The sequence below is a fragment of the Protopterus annectens genome, chromosome 8.part0 (genome assembly GCF_019279795.1).
Source record: "Protopterus annectens isolate FY-2018-M chromosome 8.part0, PAN1.0, whole genome shotgun sequence".
Taxonomy (NCBI): Eukaryota; Metazoa; Chordata; order Ceratodontiformes; family Protopteridae; genus Protopterus; species Protopterus annectens.
Genome location: NC_056741.1, coordinates 755325870 through 755341581, shown reverse-complemented (window position 1 = coordinate 755341581; position 15712 = coordinate 755325870).

The window sequence follows — 15712 nt, the reverse complement described above, 5'->3', positions numbered from 1 at the left end:
GCAGTACCCGTAGATGAGAGTTTATGACATCATACACCTTACAGGTAAACTGCTTCACTTCACTGTATCCCTGGTTGGCTATTCATAGAATTGATCGAACGCAAAAGCACAAAGTTAAATAGAGACTTAAAGGACTATGAGGGAGGTTGTGCTTTTCTATGGTATAAAAAGGAACATTTTAACCACAAAAATGTCTCTGTTTCCTTTAAAGAATCTCCTTTATCTTCAAGGGGTTTGTCATTTGCGTCAGATGTTTCTGGCATATCTACTGAAGGAGAAGGAGAAGAACAGTTTTCACGTTTGCCAGTGGCCCAAAACCCCATGAAATTGAATAATGACTTTTGGAAGGAGAATAAAAACCAAGAAGAGGGTATAATGAATGTAAGAGAGGGAGATTCCAGTCTGAAGCCAACAACAGTCGCTATGGAGCAAAAAACTACAAGAAAAATAAATGGTACTAAACTGAATTTAAACTCTGTAGTACATAATATCTCTGGTGTATCTTTGTCCAATACTCAAGTTAAAGTCCTAAATTATGGCCTAAAATATATACCAACAATGATGCCTCGTCTTTATAAGTTAAAATGTGATGTTTTCAGGTTATGTCAGAAATTTCATTTAGCTATTTTTTGCTAATAAGAATGAAAATGTTCTGTTTACTAAATATTTAAATGATAGTAATGAGAAAAGTTTTTATTCCTGTTTATCTGACCCTGAAGAGACTGCTGATTTTGATGCTGCTATTAATGCATATAGTTTGTTTGAGACCAGCAAAACAGTTTAAAAGTGATTTTATTCCACCATATCAACACAAAGCAATTAAACATTTTTCACATATATTGAATTTTGCTATAGAAGATGCTTAATAGTTTTATGCAGAATAAAAATGATGTAAATATAATTTAAGTGATCAAGAATGGAAGGAAATACAATTGTTAGCTAGAAATGAGGAAATAGGGATTAAGCACTCCGATAAAGTGGGTACAATAGTGATTATGAATGTTGAACAATATTTTAATGTGTATTTTACATTTGAATGACCAACACATATAAAAAAGTTGTGTAAATGAGTATCAAAAAGCTATCGCAGAATTTGAGATACTTATTCAAACGGGTATGAGAGTAAAATATTTTTCTCGCGCTGATGCGGAAAGGAAATTTAACCCACAGGATAGTGAACTGGCTGTCTTCTACTGCCTGCAGAAAATTCACAAAAATAGTGTTTCTGCACAAAATTATTGTTTATTCAAAACTGGTTTATTTTTACATGAATATATATTACCTTATGTAGTGAAGTTGCCTTGTTATATTAGAGATAGTTCTGATTTTTTGGTGAAACTGTCAGGACTCCAGTGGTCCAGTGAGATGTTTTTATTAGTGTTGATGTTGTTAGTCTTTATACTAGCATCCAACGGAAATGTGGACTAGAAGCTGTTAAATGTTTTATAGCTGAAAGTCCTCAGTCATATTACATTATGTAACTGTTAGATTTTTGTTTATGTTTAATGATTAAGTTTACAAAGAAATACAGGGCACAGCCATGAACATCTTTTGCCCCCATGTATGCCAACTTGATGATGGGACTGTATGAACTGGAATATTTATATCACAATATCTTCTTTAAGAAAAATGTTGTTAAGTACTTTAGATTTACTGACAATAGTATTTTGATTTATAAAGGAGGTTTAAGTGAAGTTAACAAGTTTGCTGCATAATTATAGATTTAAACTTCTTTTTGATGGCCTACAGGTAGGCAAGTATATTACATTCTTGGACTTAAATTTAATTTTAGAGGAAAAAAACATTCTTTGAACATCAGTATATAGAAAATTTGAAGATGACAACCAGTACTTCGAGGTAGTAGTTGCCATCCAATACATACTATAACTTCTCTCTCTTATAGAGAATGTTTAAGACTGAGAAGGTTGTGTAATAATGATAGTGATTTTTATAGGGAAGTGGAGACAATGTATGCTATGTTTACAACAAGAGGTTATAATAGTCATTCAATACAGGTGGCAATAGAGAAGGTTATAGCTGATTCTTTTGATACAGATAATTATGAGTGTGGTAGTAAATCACATTATAAAGTAGGTCAAAAAATAATGATAGAAGACAAATTTATTTTGTCTCAACATATGGAGCCTTTAGCACCATTTTGATTAATTTGGTGAAATATTATTGGAAATATCTATTAAAATCTGCAGACTTACCAATGTTAATTTCTCCCCATTTAGGTATTTCCTTTAGAAGAAGTAGAAATTTAAAGGACATCTTGGTGGATAATTATTTTAAATTTCCAATTTGTGTTAGAAATGGTATTAATGTAAATGTGAAGGGCACATTCCCTTGTGGCCATTGTAACATATGTAATTATGTAGTTAGAACTTTTACACATATAAATGGTCATGTTTATTACCCTAGTGAAAGGCACACTTGTGATACTGAAGGCATAGTATACTTGTTATGATGTCCTTGTGGTCTTGTATACATAGGGGAAAGTAAAAGGAAATTTAAAGTAAGGATCCAGGAACATGTTAGGAATATTATTAAATAAAAAGAAGATAGTCCTGTGGTTAAACATTTCATGTCATTTCACAACTCTAACCCTGAGGGCTTAAAAGCCACTGTCTTAGAAAATGTTTCAGCTGTTTTTTATTCTGAACATTTTTATAAAAGGAAGTTATTATATAAAGAAAGCATTTCCATTTTAAAATATGATACTTTGTCTCCTTGGGGTCTCAATTTAGAATGCAATTGGAGGCTATTAACTGAATATATAATCGAATGATTATTTAATTGTTGTGTATTTAACTGAAGGTGAATTTTTTACTAGTTTGTGCTCCTTGAAGGCTTTGCTGAAGCGCTAGAGGAAGAATAAAGTCTGGTTCTTTGGTTCTTGCTTGTTGTTGTTCATAGCACTCTGTTTGTACAAGATGTTGTGTACCCTTTGCACTGTAATAACCGCATCTCAGAGTCTTGTACGTAGATGGCAAAATGTTTCTGAGAGGTGCAGCACACCGAAGTGAAAATTAGTATTCAACATACAGCTCCCTGACAGTTGTACTGAGTTGATACCAACAGCTGTGTGATTCTGTCAACAAAACATGTAGCTGCTAGAACCAAATGCATAGCAATGGTACCGCTGCAAGTATGCTGAACTGGGGACCTTTATTAACCTGGCTACCCATTTTGTTTTCTTCTAAACTCAAAAATTAGTTATTTCTTTTCTCAACACATAACAGGGTATTCACTATTAGATATATAATACTGAGATCAGGAACAAATGCTCAAGTATATTCTTTGACTCACAAGTGTTGCAATCCCAGTAGCTGAAAAAATGGGGTGTTCAAAACATACTAGTTCATGCTGAACAGAAATGCTGACTATGTGAGAGGTTTGTGTCCACAGCACCCTCATTTCTACTAAAATGTTTTGCTCTCAGTTCTGCTGCATCTCAGAGGAATTGAATATTTTAAGAAAAGTGCAATACTGGAATGAAATATGACTTTGGCAAAACCACCTTCCTACCACTGTATGTCTAAACTATGAGTTCTGAACAAATGTCCATATTCTCTTGTAGACAGAGGAAACATGAGACTTCCAACAGTAAATTTGTCTCTGTGCTGGCTACAACTCCAAAATCTTCCTGATCAAGATGATGTCCATCAAAAATTAAAGTTTTCCAAGATAAGTACTTGAGAACAGCTGTGCTGGCATATTCAAAGGGAGGGTTAGTTTCTCATTGACAAATGAAAAGGTCTCAGACTGGAGGGATAGGTCTTCTTGGAGGTTTCAGGTAAAAGGTGTTCTTCTGGAATAACTTCACATTGAAGATGGCTGAAACTGGAGCATTACATGGCATCGGGACAAAGGGGGTTGGTAGAAATTAACAGCAAAATAGGCTACACCCAAATCAAATGTGCTGACAGGTAATACAGGATATGAGGAATATGACAAATAGGCTAAAACTTTTCCCAACACCTAGTGGAAAGCTTGTTCCATTTAGAGATGTTAAACTGAGGTCCTATCTGCCTGAATTGGCAGGATTCTAAGTAGATATAAAAAGGTCCAGTTTCACTTCATGAAAAAGGAGTAGGAGGATTTCCTGGTTCTTGTCCAAAATACTCAAAGTCAGCATGAATACTACCTGGGATCTCTTTGAAAATAGTCAACAGAAACATACATGCATATGTACATACATACACAAGGTTTTCAGACTTCCTTGTGTTGGACGTCTTTGCCTCTTGTAAGATGTTGATTACCTGAGGTGAGGAAAAGCAATTGTAAGATAGTAACATGAAATCTTTCAACCTCAGTAACCCATGTCCCTTGAGACTGTGGTGGACTAGGTCTCCTCCTTACTGATTCAGTAGACTGTAGTGTAAACAGAGGGATACTGGGTCTCTTACAGCCATCTGTTTCAGCTGGGAACACCAGGCTTGTCTTTGCTAGAAGGGAACTATCAGGATGAACCTTATTTTTTTCCTTTCCTGTTTTTAAATCATAAGTAGCTCTTTGGTATGAAAGACAGTGGAGGAAAAGTAGAACTCAGGCTCTAATTCTAGCTGACTGAGAATGCAGCCATGATCAAGGAGTCCTTCAGCAAATGAACTAAAAAAATAAATAAATAAAAAAATAAAACTATACCACCAAGACAACGAACAGTCCAACCTTTTGTTACTTAGTGCCTCGGCTATGCAGCCTTAAAAGAGTAAAATAACATAAAAAACTTCAGATTTATATACACATAAAATAAGTCACACCCACTGCAATTAATCAATTAAGTTAAATTAAATTACATACTTCCAGTCACATTCCTTATTTAACCCTAAGGGTTCCAAAGTGTTAAACTGTAAAATATATAGTGTTTCCTTTTTACATAACTTAACATCAAAATTCACTAATTCCCCCAAAGATATCTCAACCTTTTCTAAGACACAACCGCTAATGTTTAACACTTTGGAACCCATAGGGTTAAATAAGGAACGTAACTGGAAGTATGTAACTTAATTTAACTTAATTGATTAATTGCAGTGGGTGTGACTTATAAATTTTATGTGTATATAAATCTGATGTTTTTTATGTTATTTTACTCTTTGAAGGCTGCATAGCCAAGGCGCTAAGTAATAAAAGGTTGGACTGTTCGTTGTCTTGATGGTATAGTTTTTTTGCTTTTCTTTTTAAAGTAGTATATATGCCCTTCAGCAAATGTTCTGTACTTGGCAGCTGACTTGTTATACAAAAAGGTTTATGTGTGGACTTCCTGACATTTTCTGTAATGTCCAGGAAGGTCTCCCTATCTAGTTTCTATTTGAAGAAACAACAAATTCTCTTATCTGCGATGATAGTGAATGCAAACTGGCAACAGGTGTAGGCTGAGATGTATTACTTTTCTCATAGTATTACATACAGCCTGTAGTGGTACATGAGCTATTGTGTAATTACTCCTTGATGTACCACATGACTGTACTGTTGTCTATTACTCTGAAGCACCCATATGTTCAGAATTGACTAGAAGGCTGGGTGGGCATAGTGAATAACTATCGTCCCTTTCCAGTTCATATGTTTCTTCCTTATGTCTTTGCAAATCTGTCTTGTGCCTTGAAATGAAGTATGTCCACCCTTATGGATAGTTTAAAGGATCTATCATTATTCTATGATCTGATTCTGGGCAGATAAATGGAATCCTCAGGTTGTTTGCCACCTACTGTCTTTCAACTCCTTTCCCAAGGGACATAATTTCTAAGTCTTTTGGATTAAGCACTTAGGCTTCAGACCAGTTGTTTTACATTAGGAAGGTTTGTGGCCTGCACTGTGGTGACAGGACAGGTAGCTTACATCCTTCTAAGTTGAGAACTGCTGATTTAGAGCTCAGTATCTGTTATTCTAAAAGTGTATTAGTTCTGGTTTAAGCACTTGGGCTTCAGGCCAGTTATTTTACGTTAAGAAGGATTGCGGTCTGCACTCTTGTGGGAGGAGAGGCTGGACTCTGCCCTTCTGAGCAGGGAATTTCTGGTTAGAGGCTTATAGTGCCTGTATATTCTAACTGTTTCTTACTGAAATTGGTACACCTTGTTTGCTGTAGCATAGACTAGATCCAGGCCTGCTGAATCTAGCTTTATTTGTATGCTTGTTGTTTGTTTATTTCCCTGAAACACTAATTCCACCTAAAACGTGGCCTTTTAGCACTTCTGTGGATCCCTAGTGATATCTGCATTGCTTACTGTACTTATTTCCTTGTTTCACTTGAAAGAAAGTTACTGTTTGTCGTTTTTGCATTTAAGTTACCTGTAGCACAATGCATTTAAGTTACCTGGCACTTGCTCACTAAAGCAATTATATAAGTCAGCTCTAAAAAATTAAAAGCACTACACCCTCACAAACTCCCTTGAGTACCTTGTTCCCCATTGGCCCTTTTTTTCAATTATAAAGGAATTCCCAATACTATTCTAGCATGTCCAAAGGTCAGTTGTCAATCTCCTCTCCGGTCCAGCTGGTGAATCTGGGAATCTTGAGGCAATGTTACAACTGCCTCATGTACACAGACAACCCTCTCCTCCTCCCAACAAATTCCAGCACATGTGAGAGATGCAACCATATAGCCAAACTGGAGGCTAAGCTCTCTCAACTCAGTACTGGCGTAACCAGTCAGGAGGAGAAGGAAATCACACTCACTACAATTCCAGTCTCACATAGACCTACCACGACAACAAACCAAACACATAAACACACAAAAACATACTCGGAGGCCCTAAATAAAAATCTGCCTAAGCAGCAGAGACCTCCAAAGCAGACACCCAAGCAACCGCTACCCCAAAACAAAACACGTGCAACACATAGCTCACAAAGCCAGTGTGCCGAACAGTCACAGCCCTTAAGGCTAAACAACACACCTGATACACTTGTAATAGGTGGCTCTATCATCAGGCACACTGACGTCCCGCTCACCAGGCTGAACAACGAGAAGGTCATGGTGAGCTGCCTGTCGGGCACTAGGATCCGCCACATAACACAAGCACTCAGGTCACTCCAAGGCAAGTACAAATATGACTCAGTCATTGTCCATGCTGGTGTGAATGACCTGAGACGTACCTCCCTGGACTACATGAAAAGAGACATAGAGGAGCTCTCTGAGCATGTAGCCCATGCCGGTATGACCCTGACCTTGAGTAGCATCTTACCCTCACCAAGAATGATGCCACAATATGAAGACAAGATGATCAATTTCAACAATTGGCTTAAGTGTTGGTGTCATTCAAAGGGGATCCAATGCCTGTCAGCCTGGGATGACATGCTCGACAAACCACGATGCATCGCTAGGGACGGCTTGCACCTGTCACCCCTGGGCTTTCGGATATTGGCAAAGGCTCTTGCTACCCCCATAGTGCCTTTTTTAGGCAAGGCTCAAAAGACAAACCCACCTCCATAGGTATCACAAGGGATAAGAAACTAAGAGTAATGCTACTCAACGCCAGAAGTCTAAACCTCAAGATGCACGACGAAACTCTCCTTAGCATGGAGAACATCGATATCTGTGCAGTAACAGAAACCTGGTTCAAGGCTCCCGAGAGCACCCCAGCACTACCAGGTTATACCTCATACCATGCTTTTCGGCCCCAAAACTTGGACCAAACCACAAAAGGAGGGGGAGTATCAATATTCGTCAAAGATACCCACACCTCCAGGTTGGTGGCACAGCACGAAACATCAGAGACTACCCATGTGCAAATAACTGTGGGTAAAACTGCCTTCCAGTTTATAGCCTGCTACAGACCACCCTCCCAAACACAGGAACCCCATTTGGCCTTCCTGAGAATACTGGAAAATATGAAGGTCTCTCCAAACACCATTATATTGGGCGACTTCAACTACCCAAACATAGACTGGGAGCATTACTCTAGCTCCAACACCCTAGCCCAAAGGTTCCTAGAATTTATAAACTCAAATGCTATGGAACAACTTGTTGCCACTCCCACAAGAGGGGAAAACATACTGGACCTGATCATCACCAACATGGTGACACTATGCTCCAGACCAGAAGTGTATCCCTCACTGGTAAGATCAGACCATAAACTAATCTCACTGGATATTCACATCCCAACCCCACCCCCTGCCCAGAAAACCACAGTGAAAAACTTCTCTAAAGCAAATTTCACATGCCTCAAAACCGAGGCGAAATCCTTCAAAACCCCCGGGCCTGTGGAAAATATGGCCCAGACCGCAGAATCCTTTATAAACGCATTCTATGAACACCTTCAGGAATGCATGGATCATGCAATCCCAAATAAAACCAAGACCCAATCCTCCAAAGGCAGACGTCCTGTTTGGTGGACCCCGGCCATAAACAAACTATACAATAGAAGGAGGAAGCTACTACATGATAGAGCAAAATCCCAAAAATGGAAGGCATCTCTGATCAGTATTAGCAAAAAACTACGGGCACTCATAAAATCGTCTAAGGCCAGCTTCGAGAGAAAAATTGCACAGGACACTAAGGATAATCACAAGGCTTTCTTTAGTTATGTTAGGAACCTGGGTGGAAATTCCCAGATATGCTCAGAATTAGTCCAAAATGACAAATAATACACCGAGCCCACAGACATTGCCAACATCCTAGCTGACAGGTTCAGTGCAAACTTCTCCCCCCTCTCCCCACCAAAAGGGCAAATATCTATCCTAACAGAGTGCTGCCCCCCTGACATCTCAGATGCTCAGGTATGAGCCGCCCTCTCCAAAGCAAAAAACACAGCATCAATGGGACCAGATGGTGTCCCGGGCTGCGTCCTACATGAACTCCAAGAAGAGCTAAACCCAAACATAAAACTACTGTTCAATCTTAGTCTTACTACAGGATATGTACCCAAAGAGTGGCGTACAGCAACAGTGGTCCCTCTCCACAAAGGTGGTGCTTCAACGGATCCTGGAAACTATCGCCCCATAAGCCTGACTAGCTTGGTCTGCAAAGCTATGGAAAGGATCATCATGGACCTCATAAATAAAGATATTGGGGACTGACAGACACTGGATCCTACCCAGTTTGGCTTTGTTAAGGGCAGATCCTGCCTCTTAAACCTGGTCGATTTCTTTGAAACAGTCACCAAGGCCATTGACAAGGGGAAGGTGGTCCACACAGCCTACCTGGACCTCACAAAAGCCTTCGATACAATACCCCACTTGGGCATTATAGATAAGCTCACCAGCTTAAATATAAACCCCTATGTCACTAGATGGGTTGCAAACTGGCTCAAGGACAGAACCCACATGGTTAGAATTGCTGGAGCCATGTCAGACTCCAAACCAGTTACAAGTGGCGTCCCACAAGGCTCAGTCCTGGGACCTCTCTTGTTCAGTATATATTTCTCGGCGGTACAGGCCAACACGGAAGGACTGTGGCTGACCAAGTTCGCAGATGACTGCAAACTCTGTGCCATAATCAACTCTCCAGCCGACACAAGCATCCTCCAAAAGGGCCTCATAGAAACAGACAACTGGTGTCAGAGCCATGGCCTCAAGCTAAACGCCAAAAAGTGTATAGTCATCCCCTTTGGCAAAAACAAAGTGCCCACAAATTACCACATAGGTGGTAATCCATTAAGTACAGAAGAAGTCATTAGGGACCTGGGGACCCAAGTTGATAGCAATCTCTCATTTGACAACCACATGGCCAAAGTGGTTAGAAAAACATTTTATATAGCCCACCTAATCATGAAGGGGTTCACATCTAGATAAGGGGAGGTCATCGTACCTCTTTACTCATCCCTCATCAGGCCCATAATTGAGTACAATGCCCCTTTTGGGATGTACCTTACCAGGCACCTGCAGCAACTGGAAAGACCCCAAAAGTACCTCACCAAGAGGATCAAAGGGCTCAAACAGATGCCATATGCTGCCCGGTTAAAGAAACTCCAGCTCTACTCAGTGGCATACCGCCTGCTCAGAGGCGATCTGTGCCTGACGTACAAAGCCATGTCCAACCCGGAATTAATGGACATGCTGCACCTCAGAAAATCCAAATCCCATCGAGCTACGCGCTCAAGAGACTTGAACCTCAGCACTGAAATAAATAGGACATGCTGGAGGGACAGATTCATAACCCAGAGGCTCCCTTCACTCTGGAATAAAATCCCAGTCCAGGTTAGGCAGAGTCCCACATTGACTCTCTTCAAGAGGAATCTTGATGAGTGGATGGGAGATCGTAGGTTTACCCTGGCTATCACTTCTGTGTCACTGTTAGACAGAGGCACAGTATATTAACCTCAAAAAAAGGCATAGCAAAATTAATTTAAAATGGGTGGCGAAAGCCAAACACACTCTGGCTAGGCTTATAAATGCCCTAGGGCAGATAGCCTAGTATGAACCTATGAACCTATGAACCTAAATTATGGGTGGAACATGTTTGATAGGCTGAGTTTGCTGATTCCATATAGATTTTATAGACCAATGAATCTTTCTTATGAGATCTAACCATGAGGGACCATCAGGATGGAAGATGACATGAAACTGAGGGCCTCAGGAAAGTTCTTTCTGTAAGGTGAGACATACCGAACAGCAGAAAGTGGTATCTCATTAGGTCAATCCTGTCTTGGGAAAGAGATATAGCAGGCTGTGATATCTAGCATGGCACCTAGGAATTTCCTCTGCCTGAAGGCCCAAGGTTGGACTTCAGGATTTTCAGGGATAATCCTATATACTGTTTACAGAAATATTATTTACAAATGCATTGTTTGGATCTGAGATCCCCTTGCAGCTCCTCTACAGAGTAGGCTTGAATTAGGCAATCATCCATGTAAAGACAAATGTGTCTCCCTCCAAACATACGTGTGAAGACATGAGTCATGCAGTTGATGAAGTCCCTGAACATAACAGAAAATTAAAAGGGAATGATGTGGTCTGCACATTTTGGACATGAGGTACTGTTGGTGTAGTTTCTTCACCACCTGCAAGAGACCTTTCCTATAGGTTCCACTATCTGCAACCAGTCATCCCATCTGTTCCATGTGGGTGGGATCTGGGAACCTCCAGCCTTAGTGAGAACCTTATGTCCCATTTACTCCTGACTGGAAAGTCCTACTGGCCCATCCATTCTCCTAGCAGCATGAGTCAAATGGTAGAGAGGGGAATGGCTAGCTGGTTCGTTGGAGTGACCTATCCTAGGCTGTCTGTGGACTTCCAATGGCTTCCTGATCATGGGAGGACATGTACATGCACTCATGTGCAACTCCTACTCTCTGACTCAGTGAGGAAGTCCCTGCTCAATGCAATACAAGCTAGAATAACTACTACAGGCAGCTGATATACCCGGCCACTGCTATGGGACTAGAAACCTCCCTCCTGTTGAGGATGAGCAAGTGGGTGCCATCCACTCACGCTCATCAAACCCTCCCATGTCTTCAGATGCCTGTGCTACTAACTGAACATGAGTTGCCTGGGCTGTAGTCAAGGCTTCATCCTTCTATACCATGGATCCTGATGGCCGTATGTCTTTTTTAAGGAAATATGGAGGTAGGCATCCTTCAGAGGGACAAGAAAAACATTCCAAATTTATAAAGAGAGATAAGACTATAGAATGAGAATCCTGAATTTTTTGGCTGCTACATATTTCTTCAGGCAGGGTATATTTATGATAAGTATCCATGATCCACTCTCAGTATAAAGAAGAGTCTTGAAGAAGGCCTCCTTCCCTCTTTCTGGTACACTTTTGAATGTCCTGCAATCCACAATTTAATTGAGAATGAGAACAGTATGGATCAGCAGATTCCTTGGGAAAGGGGTCATGCCAAAAAAGGGGAATGGGGTAAACTATATGGTGTAGTTAGTGGCTACTATTCCCCTTACCCATTTGTTTAAGGTCAGGAAGAATCACTCTTTTACAAATAAGGGAGAGTTTACCCTGAATATGATTTGGAGGGGAAGAAAGAAGGTTTGAGGAGGTGCTCACACCATCATGGTTGGCAGGGGATTTTCCCCTGGCATATAAACTTGCTGCTTGGGCTGGCATCTCCCTTTTCTCAAGGACTATTACTACTTTTCAAATCAGCAGTGCTTGTTGTCTATACTATTTGTCTTTTATCTGACATCTGTAAAAGGGTCAGGGTTTTGAAGTGCAATTTTGAAAGTAACTTTAGAAGAGATGGCTGTGAAAAACTGTTCAAGTAATTGCATCATTTTGTCTTTCCTTCCTATTTTAGTTTTTTTAAATCTCTTGGCTGTGTGGTGACCACACGTTAGCCTTATCCAGAGGGGTATTCATGAGTCATCTATTCACAGCTTTAGGAAATGGCTGAAAACATAACCAGGATTATGTATACAGCATAATCCCTGTGGCAGCACCTCCAGTATATTGTCTACAATACCACACTCAGATTTAATGGCATGCTTACCATTCATTGCTGCATTTTGGGTTAACCTATTCAACTTATCCCATAAGAATTCAACTTGCATTTACTGATTCAAGTCTTTTATTTACTTCAGAATGTCATTCTAGTATGAGGTCATATGAATTTGATAATTGTCCTGATTCCCTGAGAAGGTGAGATGTACATCTTCTCCCCAAGCCTGTCCACGGCTCTACTTTGCCTAATACTGATTAAGGTATAGAAATCAGAAACAATTTTGGAACCTCTAGCTGCCTTCAAAAAGGTCACTGTGGGATCCTCTACTAGATTCATATACAGTTGATGGAACTGATCTTGAGCCCTACAGGATCCAGCATGATTCTTAAGGGCCAGATACTTAAATTAGGTTCCATGGAGGCACACTTACAAACTCCCCAAAAGGCAGACAGTCTTAGCTGTTCAATGTCTAGCAACTCATAGTATAATGTTATGGTGGAAACTGCTCCTTCACCAACACATCTTAAAACATTCTCTCAGGCTATTTCAACAAAAGGCATATCCTCAGGAGAGAACCCTCAAGAAGCTGCATCTTCAGCATCTGCATTGAATCCCAAGTAGAGTGTATCCAGGTCCAAATAGTCCACGTCCACATCATCTTCATTAGAATTTGAGAAATCTTGTGGGATGGGTTTTTTCTGCTTTTTTCTGAAGATCTGACCTTGAGTACTAAATGGGGTAGGAATCATAACCAACAATATGGCAACTATGTGAAGTATTCCATCATGAATTTCTGCTTATTCAACTATATAAGCAGTGCCTGCGGGTACCTCTGTGACAGGTGTCTGTACCCCTGATGTCAGAACCTGTGGGGTCTATAGGAAGAAAGGCTTATCTGCATTAAAAATATCACTGAGATCCTTGGCTATCCTCTGTGTTTATGCCTCACTATCAATACAATCTGCAAAAATGGTAAGGAATGGTAATATCCATACTGAATGAGTATCATTAAAGGAAGTTTTCCACTGAGTTTGTGAAGGTAGTCTAATAGCCTTGTAGATGCCTGAGAACACGTGTATCATGATGTATCTTCTCCCACTATCTATCTCCTTCTTTGTAACAATGGTTTTGACTAGCATGAGTCAAAAATTACATGTTCCTGCATTGGGCATGAACAGATTATAGTTTTGGTGGTAGCAGTAAGGTCAGGCCTCATTGGGACCACTGTCCGGGTCACTACAGACTGCAGCACATGCCCTGCATATGATTTAGTCACACATATATTGAGTTTCTCCATTTTATAAGGAGTGGGGGGAGACATCTCTGAATCAATCAAGGGTGCCAGCTTAAAATTCTCAAAACAACCTAGAGGAGTCTTTACTCCCCTCAAAAGGCATTTCTGACTGAAATGTTTACAGTGTTTGCAGTTTACAGTATGTTGCACTTCACCTAAATGGAAAATGCGTTGTAGATAGCAACCCTTGGGGGAAATATGCCTCACACAGAATACTTAGTAGTGATTTTTTTCAAAGAAATCTAATTAGCCACTTGAAAACATTCAAAAAGGCTGAAAAACAGTAAAGCAGGCAATTAAACACATACACACACTAAACATAAAGTAGAATGTCAGAAGGATATTAATCCCTATTTTTGTCAGCCAAGAAAATCCACAGTATTCTCTGGATAAAGATAAGAACCAATCATGTCCGAGGCAAAAGAAAAAAATGAAAATGGTGCTGGTTATGCTCACCTTCACAGACAAACTTCCTGCTGATATGGCATGTGAAGTAACCTTGCACCTTACCTGGAACATCTGACTGCTCTGCAGGTCTGTTTGGAAGAGGGACATCTGCCTGTAGCTATAAGCTAGTTATTTTAAGAATGCACTGCAATGATCCTTATCATTAACATTTACTATAACTGACTGCGAAATAATTTGCTTCTTTAAGTTAGCTGTGCATGTGTGGGTATGGGCGTGTACACAGGCATACATGAGTGTGTGTTCCTTATGAATGTCCCGATCACTTACAGTAAACCCATTCTGTGGGGGAAGATCTACCAACCCTCATTCAAAATATGCAGTAACATTTTATTGCTCATAAGGCAGTAACTTGACAGGTGGCCACAATGGTGCAGCAGTTAGCGTTGCTGCCTCTCAGCCATAGGTTTTCCGGTTCAATTCTCAGCTGAGGTGCCTTCTGTGCCGAGTCTGCATGTCCTCCCTGTGGTCGTGTGGGTTTCCTCTGGGTGCTCCGGTTTCCTCCCACATCCCAAAGTCATGCTGTAGGTGGATTGGACACTCTAAATTGGCCCTAGGTGTGAGTATGTGCATGTTTGTGCCTTCTGTGGAAGGTTGGGCGCCGGGCTGGCAACTGGACACCGTAAAACTCCACTGCCAATCTTGAGCGGACAGGTGATCCGCTGTGGCAACCCCTAACCAGGAAAAGCCAGAAGAAGAAGAAGGCAGTAACTTGACAAAAAAAGCTGCAGCCTGTAGTAATGATATATGACAGGCCTATTTCTGATTTCCATAATCATTCATGTGTGTGATCATGAGGAAATCACAAGAAACCTGTAGTGCTCTTAAGTCAATGCCAATATCTGGCAGTCGGCCATTATTAGACTTTAGCAGGTTGGCAAACAACAGCAAGAAATGGAATAATATCCAAAAACAGGCAAATAAAATGCAATGTTTTGTTGTAGCATTTGGAGACCAAAGCATAGAGTTTTTCTGATAAAAAAAACAACAGGATAAAAGCATAGTCTATGTATCCACAACTTCTCAAATATGATTTTGATGTATACAGATACTGTCAGACAAGTGATACAAATATCTGTCGCTGTCTCAATTGGCTGCTACTAAACGTTGCTGCGTAAATGTAACTTGTGCCTTTCTTATGATCTCACCCTAATACAGAACAAATATCTGAAGGGTTTGTAAATAATGTAGCTCCAGTGTAAAAGCTATATATTATAGATCTGGTGTCATAAAAACCTGTCAACTCCACCTTTCACAAGGTAAAAAGATTACATTTTCTACAGCACTGGAGTTTTTATCCCCAAGATGGGACTTTCCAATTGGGCTCCCTCTGTTAATGAATATAATAAATGAATCTAACTACAGGAGCTGAATTCTTCCAAACATTGACACCACAGAGCTATTAGCAAGTCTCCATACTTTTTGCAGTTGTAAAAAAAATGTGGTGCATCACCGAAGTAGACTATGAGCTCTTAAAGTTGTTGAAAACAGCACTTTGTGAAGACTCACGGAAAACCTCAGCTGTGAAATTCCTGAGGATAAAAAAGGCCACTGAAATTATGCAGCATCCTTTTAAACGTTACCTTCAACTTACTTAGTAATGCATTTATGAAAAAAG